We start from the raw sequence: 12,471 nt of genomic DNA, 5'->3' as shown, positions 1-12,471 counted from the left end.
TACTCTAGAGGCACGTTCTCGAAAATTTGTTTATCAGCTTAACGATATGTGCTTGGTATTAGTAAGACTTCTTTTGGTAGGAAATTACTTCTTGGCTTCTCTAGTTTGCTTCTTCTAACCTCCTTGCTCCATCTGCCGTGTCTGATGTTGCTTCCAAGGTAGAAGAATTTCTTCAGCTACTAATTGAGAGTAAATCAATGAAAGATGTCAAACGTCAATATATGTTAGACCACTTTCTTTGTGTTTTACTCTCAATTGTTACTTGGGCTCAATATTCTGCTTATGCTATCAATTTACCATGAAATACTTCCTCTCTTTTGAAAGGTTAGCAACGACAGCAGCGAATATATCATCGATACCCTGTGACCCTGAATTTTAATCCCACTTCTGTAGCTCATTTTTTGATTCTTTCACTGCTCCTGCGATGTGCAGCTTGAGCAGCAATAATCCTTGACTGACGCATTTTCTAATCTGGGCACTTCCTTCTGGGTCTGCGACTGTCGTTCCCTCTTGCTTATTCTACATTATGATAAGGAACCCATCTTTCGCTAGAGCGTGTTACCATCTACTTAAGGTTTTTCAACGTTTTCCACGGTTTTAAACAATCAGCCTTTTTTAACTCGATACGTGTCTTGGATCTTCATAACTCTGATTTCCATTATCTAGTTTTACGATGGACCTGTATCTCTTACATTTCCTATAGCCTAACTGAGCCTCATCTCACTAATCTCCAATTTTAATTTCCATTCTTACTACGGTAAGTGTTTGGGTGCATGACTTGTCTATATGAGTATGTGATAATTCTCTTTTCACCTTCGCGATTGTGTAGATGATGTGTAAGTGTGTGAAATCTTACGGGACTTAACTGCTAAGGTCATCTGTCCCTAAGCTTACACACTGCTTAACCTAAATTACCCTAAGGACAAACACACACACCCATGCCCGAGGGAGAATTCGAACCTCCGCCGGGACCAGCCACACAGTCCATGACTGCAGCGGCTTTGACCGTTCGGCTAATCCAGCACAGCATGTAGATGATATTCTTCCAGAAGTCAGATAGCATTTCTCTAGTCTCATAAATTTCAGCCAACAGCATTGGATAATTGTTTGATTACCGCCTCCAACAATGACTTTTGAAATTCTGAATTATGGTCATCTGTCGCTTCTGATTTGTTTCATCGCAGGTCATCCAAACCGCTGTCAAATTCTGACTCCTACACTAGAGCCCCTGTGCACTCCTTATACACATCCGTTTCATCTTCTTTCACAGTTCCTTTACTTTTTGTGTGCCTCAATCTCTTTGAAAGACGTTATCCATTAGGTTCAACTGATCCTCAAAGTATATATGACAGTGTGAGAGATGTAAACTGAGAGTTGGATATAATACAGTGGCATCAGTAACAATAACTGGAGCATAGGTGTTTACTGTCGGAAAACACTTAGCGAGACGAGCACGCTAACCTGTTGAGTTGCGTGACAAGCGGTCATTTGTAGCGTGAGATCTGGCGCTCCATCAAGGTGGCGTGCTGCACCTGGGTGGCTCTCTTATGCGCTTGCTTTACTACACGCTTGTCGGGCAGTTTAACATCAATTAGCTTGAAGACTGTTATCTTGCATTTCGGTGAGACGATCTCTTGCATAAATGACTGTAATACATGTGCGTGGGGAACGGACTCCCGGACTTGAAACTTGAAACATGTTTGTTGTCATTTATGACACATAAAGTTCCTAATTTGTAAGTCTACATGTTCACATTCTTGTACAACGTAGATCAGCATTTTTTCTCCATTTATGACCAGTTACGATGCGTACAGTCATCATCACATACTTCGATTATTCTAAACTGTACTAGCGTGGATCTTATAGTTCGGAAATCGTTCATAAAATTAAAGAAAGAAATTGTAATCACACACAACTTCATATTTTTATACATTGGATCACTGTACCCTTCGCTGGTATTATGCCACATTCCATATTCACACTTACACCATCATCAACATATAAGGGATCCACGATCAATTACTTAGCATTATTACTTGTTTATTCACACAGGTCATGCGTGCGTCAGGTGCAGATTATTGTGATATATTGTGGTGTGAGTTATCGACTACACCCAGGGGTGGTGGTCGAAAGTAGCGGTTGAGCGCGTCGCCTTCGTCGCGGGCAGACCCTCAGCAATCGCCGTAATTGCAATAATTAGTGAGGAAGTGTATTTTTATTAAGAGTGAACTTGTAAAACAGAATTGTGCATATGTGTTGCGAGTGAATTTTCCGGCAGTGTTCGCGTCTACCGCGCCGGTCATTATTGGATTGCAGTGCATCTTGGATTGCAGTGTTGGATATTTGCGTGTCATCAAAGTGGCGTGTGACGATTAACATTTCAGTTTTGGCCTGTGTTGAAATTAACAGCTTTCACTCACTTGAAAGGGTGTCTTACATTTGTTTCTAGAGAGAATAGTCAACCGTAATTTCGATTACAATGGTAACGACATTCAATTTAATATTAGTATGCCGCCACTTAATATCGTTGTAATATCTGTCCAAGTCAGTCGCCGTTACCCTTTAGATAAGGTCACGAACTAATTTTAGGCTGCTTGCCTTATTCAAATGAAACCGTTCGTAAAATCACAAACAAGTGTTTGACATCCACTGTTGTCAGAGGTCACCTACGGACAATTTCATCGTTACATTCTTCAGCTATACGCTGCCGTGTTCCTTCTCTATCGTCATCCATCGACCTTTCACAATGTCGTTGTATCGGTCCTTCTTTAATTCGAAGAAACCACTAAGAACTTCCTTACCCAACCTACTATCCATTTGACTGGTTTCGTTTACTACCTGCCTGTATGACATTTTCATTAGAGTCGTAATTATTTATTGCTTTCCACTTTTCCTCCCATTTTTCTTTTGTTCTCCCGGCTATCCCAGCAATCCCCAAAATACATCTCTCCTTTATCACAAGAAAACTTCGTATTTCTGAGTGCAAACTGTTAACACACAATGACAATTTCCAATTTTCGGCGCAGTTGGAGACACACACACACACACACACACACACACACACACACACACGCTCAAGGTGTCCGGGGTATAAGTCAAGACGTGACTGAGGATTGTATATTGAACAACACTACTTAGGTTTTTACTTCATTCGCAGACTAATAATTAAGCTGTTAAGAGTAGTATGTTCTTAGGTTGGTTAATGCCTCTGAGTACATGTGGCAAGAAAAAGCAATTAATGTTTATTTTCCCCTGAACAGCCTGTCAGGTGTTGAAGAACTATACTAACAGGTGTAGTTGACTTAGTGGTGCAGTTATGGCCGTGTACAAAACATCAGGTAATAAATTACGTGACTTATTTGTTGGAAGATAGTTAGACACAGAAAAAACAACTAACACACTAAAGTATGTACATATTAAGGAACCAACGATTACAATATCTGCACTTATACCCTTTCCGTTCAACTACATTAATCAGTTGTCCCTCAGGCAACCAGTGATGTGGTACTACGCACTGCATTCAACGAATCATTTCAGTGGTGCGGTGGTAGTGGGTCGTTCCTCTCGTTGTAGTTTTCACCATCTCCACTAATACAGAGTCCGGTGTATGATGAAATAATTTGTCCCACTCATCACTATGATGTTGACCCTCACTATCTAAAATGTAGGCACTGATTCGGTTTGGAAGGGTGTCATAAAGCCGTCACGTCTTCTCCTGAAACAAGCCGGCTCATAGATGTTGTAAATTGACCTGGATATCCTAGCTACGGGCACGGACGGATTTGACATCAGAGCTGGTCTCACACATGATCTGTCAGGCACAGACCTGGGGACGTTGCTGCTCACGCGAGTACCTCAAAATCGCACAGAGAGATCATAGAGACTCCTTCGTTGTGTGGACGCTCATTGTCTTCTAGGACAGTGACTCCACGATACGGTCGTACGAAAGGTAGCACATGAGGATGTACAGTTAAAAAAAATACTGTTCCTGTCATTGCTTGTCTCTCTTTTCGTTTATTTCGATTTTTCTTGATACGTAACACCAAACATCATTGCTACTGCCAGCGTCATCATCATTAGTCGTTTATCGTCCACTGCTAAACATTGGTTATCTTCCAGACTTCTACACTCGTTAAGATATTCAACTGTCCGCCTCCAGTCTTGTTATTCTTGTTTCTTTATATCGCCAGTCCATCAGCTCGTCAGTCTTTCCTTACCACAAGGAGGACAACACACAACGTCCGCGACACATCCTATCCCACGCTCAACTCCTGTCATTCCTCTTTTCAATCTGTCTGCTTTCCTGCCCATTCCCGTTATGCTCGCTGCGTATATTTCCATTCCTCGTTGGACAACCTTCATTATTTGAGTTTTTTGCACATTTAACGTGCGTGTTTGTACTGAGGGTGTACACTGTTCATCGCCTTTACCTTTACCGCATACTGGAAACTTATTTCTGAATAAAGCATTCAGTTACCCATTTCAAAACCACCCTTTTTTAACTTCTTGTTTTTCCTTTAACTGCTCCTGCACTTCTTCTTTTCTGTTGTGCTAAATATTCATTTCAATCAAATGTTTCTATAATTTCAACATCAATATTTACTATTTTCCTGCCTGCATTTTGATTGTACATTATTTTGACATATCTGGAAGTAATCTTCCTGCCTACTGTGATTCTTGCACTGTTCTTTTGCTCCAGCTTTTACTGAAGTTCTTATGCTGTCATACTTGCGCTAATTTTCTACGTGTTTATGACTCCGTACTACATTCGATAAAAATGGTTCCTTTCTAGGATTCCTTTGTTGTCCGTCTGTATGTCCGTCTAACAAGATCACTTCCGCCCAGGAACAGGTAGAGGTAAAAATCGTTGAGTTCATTAAATATATAATGGTCTTCGGTTCCTTGTCGATGTAAAGTGTTTAAGGTAATGAGCGAATGTAGTCAAAAGATACGGCCATTTATGTCATGTATTTTGATACGCGCGAACTCACTATTCAAAGCCTCTAGATGAACTAGCTATATACGTAATTAAGTTTTTTTTTCGGAACTCTTACAGCGCAAGTCCTACTCGCACTTCTCCGATTTCTTTTTTTTACTATGTAATAAAATTCAGAATACTGGTATCGGGAACATCAATGGGCAGAACATTTCTCCTACGTTTTATTTCACGTTACAGGTTCTCAATACAGGCACCGTTTGTGCGCGTGGAAGGTCGATACTGGCTAAAGAGAACGTCCATTTCGTGACTGAAGCCCGCTATAGAAAGCTGTTGATTCGGTTGCCTATCTGCAGGCGTGAACTAATTCGATGTGACACTAGGGAGCGTATGATCTGACTCACCTCCACCCTAGTACAACAGCGTCACGGCGCGTATTACGAATCAAAATTGGGACAGACACTCTACCCGCTGATGCAATTTTTCTGTATATCTTTTTGTTCTTGCGCAGTCGTCTTCTGAAACCCCACACGTACTTATGAATAATTTTACACACAATAACGTCGGTATCCACACTTTCCTCCGATATTATTTAGGTATCGATAAAGTTTTTATACGCTGACATCGAAACGTAATATCGCATTGAATCTGGTATTGAAACGCATAAAAATGCAACCTGCAAGTCAGACAAGAACAGACGGTAATGGCGTATAAACAACTGGACGCCCCGAACGATGCCTTCGACAAGACCGAAATGTGCCTCCAGGGAACAAATCTTTCTGAGTTGACTGTGAGAGCTGCATTGTCTAGATCGTAAAACCGTGTCGTCAAGTTTTGACTTGAAAAGAGGGACGGGGGTGGGAGCAGGAGGTGTGGGCGGTAGAACAGAAGTCTGCTTGAAAAGGAAAGAGTGCAGCGACGGGGGTTGGGGTTGAAGAGGGGCGAGAGGCAAGATGAGGTAGTGGGTGGGGAAAAGGGTGAGCGTAGCAGGGTGGGGGAAGAGAATTCCCGTGAGAACTCGCAACTGTGGCCGCGACTGCGGCTGCGGCGCTGCGCAACAGCTGGCGGCTCCAGGCACCGGGAGCAGATCGTGTCTCGCTGTCCCAGCCCATCTGCGCGGCTCGGCTGATTAAACGTGACTAAACTTCTCTCTGTGTTGGAGGCAACGTTTTCATCTACAGCTATGAAGAAACTGTCTACATATCCAGTTTCAATTATCAATCGTTGGGTTTTGAATAAGAAAAGTGTGTAAGCAGAGCGATTTTCTACCCCAAGGGTGGCTACAGCTGAGTCAGTAGTTTCCAGCCTTGAAGTAGTTAACCATCTGGGGGATTAAATTAAAATTTCAGAGGGGTAAAATCAAGAAGTTTGTCATTAACAGTTCAATTAAAAAGCAAAATTATTTCAAAAGTATCACACCAACTAGAAGTATTGTTGTTTTGTTATAATCGAATATTTTCTACCTAAATTTACAAAGACGAAAATCTGGTTGTGATGCAATGCGGGCGAAGTCAACAATCACGAAATGAATGTTATTTTCAGTTTCAGCGCTATCAGTAGCCTTACCCACTTGCTTGATGAAGCGCTCTTGAGTGTGCAGATCATTACTTTCATCTGGAGAAACTTTTAGTTTACAGCTTTTGATGTGCAGTCCGTAGGTGGTTGTCAGATTTAACTGACAGGAAGAAAGGTCCATGTCAGGTAGGTTATGAAACTCTCATGACGAATCCTCTTCTGAGTGGCGAAAAATTTCTATTAGTGTCCCACAGGGTTCAATTCTAGGACCCCTTCCGTTTTTGCTATATACAGGGTATCCCAAAAGTTCTGCGAAACAATTTTAGGGGTTTTAGAGGGTGTCTTGAGCAACAAATCGGAACCCGACGTCCGGTAACGTCACCCAACGATACTACAGAGCGTCGAAGTTACAAGCGGCGGCTCCCACCACTAGGCCACCCATTCCGCAGCAAACGTGACCTAGTACGATGACGGACTGTGAGCAGAACGTCTCGCAATGTTGATCGTTTTTCAGTGGTCACGACTGATTGCCTGGATCACAAGTGGAAAACATGGCGCTAGCTGCTGCGTACAAAGGCCTTGTCTCCTACGAATGCGATGCTCTGTTTCCTTCGTGGATGACGGTTTCATTCGTGTCATTCTGTCTGCAGTTTATCTTTCTCTTGCATACCTATAAACGGATTTTAAAGGGTTCCAGTCAACAAAAAAAAACTGCAGATAGAAACCCATGTCCAGAAACGTCATCCACTGAGATAACAGAGCATCACATTCATAGGAGACAAGTCATTTGTACGCAGCAGATAGCTCGATCTTCTCCACTAGCGATAGTACCAATCAGTCACGATCATTGAATAGCAAGCAACACCGCAACACGTTCCGCCTACAGTCCGCCAGCGTACAGGGTCACGTTTGCTGCCGAAGGGGTTGTGTAGTGGCAGGCGCTGGCGCCTATATCGTTGGATGACATTTTCGAACATAGGACACAAGTACCTAGCCTCGATTTGTTCCTCAAACCCCCTCTACAAGCCATCAAATGGTTCAAATGGCAGTAACCACTATGGGACTTAAAATCTGAGGTCATCAGTCCCCTAGAACTTAGAACTACTTAAACCTAACTAACCTAAGGACAGCACACACATCCATGCCCGAGGCAGGATTCGAACCTGCGATCGTAGAAGTCGCGCGGTTCCAGGCTGAAGTCCCTAGAAGCGCTCGGCCACAGTGGCTGGCTAGAAGCCATTAAACGTTGTCACAACATTTCTGGTACACCCTGTGTAAACGATATTCTGTTCAACGCAAACATCGCAGAATTACTGCTCTTTGGTGATGAGGCAAACATTATAATCATGCCCAACACAACAAGCAATAAATGAAATATTCAGAAGTGTCATTGATTGGTTCTTGATAAACAGGTCGCCACTTAAGAAAAACGCAGATCACTCAATCTATACAAGACAGGATAAATCGTCGCCAGTAACAAGTACAGCGTCAGGAAAGGATGTTAAGTAATTGTTCAAAATTTCTGAGTGTGCACACTCATCAATACTTGAACTAGAGATCAAATTTTATAGATCTCATACGCTTGAGTTCACTAACACTTGTTGAATTTGTAGTTGCTGATTTACGTCTTTCCATCCATTATACCACATGGAAAAATTTTCTGGGGCATTTCTACATACTGACTTAATCCATGCATTGTACACTACGTTCTGTAAGGATGATACCTGATGTACTCCTGTGGGCTACATGTAGGTGACTGCTTACACAATTATGTAAACTAATCATAGCCTCAAAGTGTAACGTGTGTTGTGAAGAATCACACAAAAATTAGAAACAATGATAACATTCATAAATATAGCACTAAGAACAAAAATAGCCCTCACTATCCACATCATAACCTTATCTTATACAGAAGGGAGTGAAGCATGCAGTGATAAAAATACTTCACTACCTCACTTCCGAATTGTAGGTGTTGTCAGATAATGAAACTTTTAAAAACAAATTGAAATCCTTTCTTTATGACAACTTTCACTGCATGAATGCATTTCTCAGTTCAGAGCATGTGTGTATGATTTGATAACATTCAACAAATTTTGTTGCAGATTAAGATTTTTTTCAAAAAATCCTGTGATGCAAATGGTCAGCATGTAGCCTTGATGTCGCAGAGTAACGTGCCTTACCAGCAAAACTTCTGACGTGGTCCACATTATGGCTACTTTTGCGAATATGGTTCAAGACGAACAAAATAAATTAGCTCCACCTAGGTGTGGCCTCGCATGTTCTTCAATTTTTCGCTTGGTCATTTGCTCGTTCATCGTCGGAGCAACAGTAATAAGAGATGTACCTATGTTCAAAATGGCGAAAATTTTAGATTTCTCTCGAAAAATAAATATGCAAAATCTCTGCTTGTTCGCAGAGAAGGCACCTAATTTAACACAACACTTTAAGGTTGTCAGTTTCCAGTCCAATGCTGAAGTTGATGTCAGTTCTCAGAGCTGACAACAGAGCTCAACGTAACAAGCGAAAAATTCTCATACACAGATGATAAATGTCAGTACATGTCATCAGCAATAAATTCTAGTACGAAGTTTTCTTCGAATTTGTAATTTCCAGTAACAAACGCCTGGGTACTAAATCAAATTTCAGTTAGTAACGTGATATTTTACAGATGCTGATATCTGAAGTCGAAACACAGGAAGTAGGTTTCAATAAAACCGAACTACCAACATTTTGGTGAATGGCTGGTGGCGAATATCAGTTACAGAGGTGAGCTCCCCATCACTGATTGCGGAACGCTTCCTCGATTAGAGAGTAAGCTCTTCTATGTATCCTTTGTGTTTCTAGGCCACGTGTATCAATTTGAGCCTCAGAAGCTTCCAAGTGCTTGGCGAACGTAAGATACAAACTGATAGTTTCCCTTCACCCTTTCAAGTCTAACCGTCTCTCATTGGTAAAGTGAAAGATAGTAGAGACATTCATTCATCACCTTCACAGTGACTATATAATGCATCTCAACTGTTTCTTGTTTCTGTGAATCACAAATTAAAATCGAATGACACAAGTGCTCAATAAATTAGCGACTGTTGGCTTCATGTCGCATAACGTTATGTTCATAAAAATTAGAGCAGGTTTATTACAATGTCAGTAGGCTTTTGCAACAACCTAAGACCTAACGCACTAGAAAATTTTTCGTTCAATAAAAATTAATAAATGAAATCTAATTTTGTTTGTAAAGAGACGTGTGAGTGACTTTTATGGTAGGTTTGTGGCTTAACTAGTGATTGGAAAGAGAAAAGTATTTGCTTCTGAAATATTTTCATTGCATATAACGAATGTTCTTTCTCGCAAATTCAGCAACGAAGAAAGAATATACACTTCCATCAAACTCAAAAATCAACTTAATCTAGTAAATTACAGCCAACATCAATTGGTAATTTAAAGCTAAATACATTGTGTTCGCCATTTCTCTTGACAGAGAAATTCGTCTCAGGTAAAAGTTTCCTGGCGAACTAAATAAGCCATCCGATGCTAATTAATGAATCTGCAGCGTAATATCATTGGTTAATTAGAATTGATGAGGAAATTAAATTGCTGGCAGCGTCTAAGACGGTGTATTAAACCAATAACGACTATAGTTGGGCTTTTCCATTATGAATGCCGTATTGATCCCAGGCGACTGTTGCAGAAGTTCGCGACTCTCGACTGAAGGGGCACCTTTTATGCAGCCACCAGTAACTCCTTTCACTAGCTACGCTCGGAAGAACAAGCAGAAACCTACGCTCGAATCAGGTCCGTCGAAAACAAGTAGGAAGTCAGAGTCAAGAAGTATGTCTGAGCGCAGTTGACGGACTATGAAACTGAAAAAGCTACCGGTGATTTCTTTTCTCCTCATACCTCAGTTTGAGGTTCCGTCTCTAACGGTGCCGTCGTTGACGTGATGTTAAAGGATCAACTTACTTCCTTTTTACGAAATATTGCCGTAAATGTCAAATATATTTCGTATTACTGTATAATGCAACGCGGTTAGGGAATGGAAGGCTGCGTGATATTGTCTGTTACATGGTTGAGCTGAATATTTCTTTTATTTTGTACTCGAATAGTAAGTAAAACAGTGTGTGGTTTTCGGACTTCTGCTTCCTATTTCCTGATTGCTGGTGGCCGTCGACTGCACCACTGCAGGGATAAAAAGCAACCAGACACAGTTGGAACGTCTAGTGGTCAACGTCCTAAATCTGTTCGAGAGTGATAAACCGTTTGCGCCAGAGCACCTATTCCTCAAGATCCAGTAGGGACTAACACGGCTATTATACCGCACGAAATAATACGGACGTGCGCAACAACCAACCTACCGGGACTGACGAAACTGCGACCAAGGACAGGTGACTCCAGTCGGATCCACACAACGACAACAACAAATTTTTACACCCACAAGTGAACAATCTCTCTCTTAAAATTTCTCACCACAAATGAATACGGATGAAACAGATAAGGACAACAAACCAAGACGCTTAAAACAGAAGCTACACTTTTTCGCGTGCCTCAGACGTGCCATTCGCAAATGGACTTCGCCCAGACAGTAGATGGGTCACCCATGGCCTGAATACTTGTTCAGGCAACGATGGTGTGACAATACTCGCTACGTTGCTAGTTTCCTAAAAAAAAACACGCACACAACAGATCATGCTGTTCTTCTTGTACAGCATACAGGACACCTCTTTACCGATCGACAGCCTCCACAGAACTACAGAGCTCAGAACGACCATAATAAAGGCATACAATCGTGCTTCAATGTCAATGTGCATAACACAACGTCGTCAATCAACAATAGGGAATGCATACTGACAGTCAAATGCAACAAATAAACCGAGTTTCCAGGCAGATTGCACACGACAACATAAATGCTCACCGAAACACAATTTGCGTAGTTGTGGAGAAAACACAAACAAATGGATTTCCCAAGAAGTGACACCATTGTGCTCCAGAATACGCACTTAGGCATACGTGGAGTTGTGTGCGACCGTGAAGTACATACCCGAAACAACAGTCACGTAATAGTGGAACTCACACCGTCCAAGGACGTGATGGCGGCGGGCTCTGGGAAAACACTCACGCACACATTACTCGCCTTCATAGGAAGGCCTGCAACTTCGTTCCTAAAATAGAGCCAAGCTCTAAACAAGAAGGTCTGCCTTGCCTGATTCATACAACTCACGGTAGTCCGCAACTACCGACGGACCCCTAGATACACAACCTTCCACATACTAAGTCCGCAAGTCCACTCTGCTACTTCTCGGCAAGTGCTCTCTCCTACTTCCAACGACTTCACGGAAACCAGTCTGACTGACATCGACACATGCCACGTATGACACTCACGTTTATTCGCGAAACGCACTACTCCGCAGCGTTGCAGGAATGAGCTGACCGCCACTTCCGCACTAGTAGTTGGGAGAAGAATAACTCGTCGACTCGGCAGCGTCTGTCTGCCTCTGCAGGAAATCCGTCATCAGACCTCGCAACAACTTTAAATAGCGACACGCAGAAGAGGCGGTGGGATGAGCAACCGGCTACCTTCCTCTTTGTAAGTGATGAGAAGTTACCATTTAATAGATTGACCTATTTATCTATTCCAAGACATTCTGTTACTAGTGCTCTCCTAAAATAGTATTTCAGATGTTATTTACACTCGAAAACAAAAACAAACGACGCATCACGAAGGAATTATCAGAATGGGACGAAGGTAGGTACACGTGACGTACATGTTCACACGAATAAATTATTGCAAAAATCAAATGGCTCTAAGCACTATGGGACTTAACATCTGAGGTCATCAGTCCCCTAGAACTTAGAAGTACTTAAACCTAACTAACCTAAGGACATCACACACATACATGCCCGAGGCAGGATTCCAACCTGCGACCGCAGCGAACGCGTGGTTCCGGACTGAAGCGCCCGGAATCGCTCGACCACAGCGGCCGGATAAATTATTGCAGTCTCTGAAGAATTAGATGATTAATTCAAGA

Source organism: Schistocerca americana, chromosome 5, assembly GCF_021461395.2.
Source record: "Schistocerca americana isolate TAMUIC-IGC-003095 chromosome 5, iqSchAmer2.1, whole genome shotgun sequence".
Classification (NCBI taxonomy): domain Eukaryota; kingdom Metazoa; phylum Arthropoda; class Insecta; order Orthoptera; family Acrididae; genus Schistocerca; species Schistocerca americana.
This window is presented reverse-complemented; position numbering follows the sequence as displayed.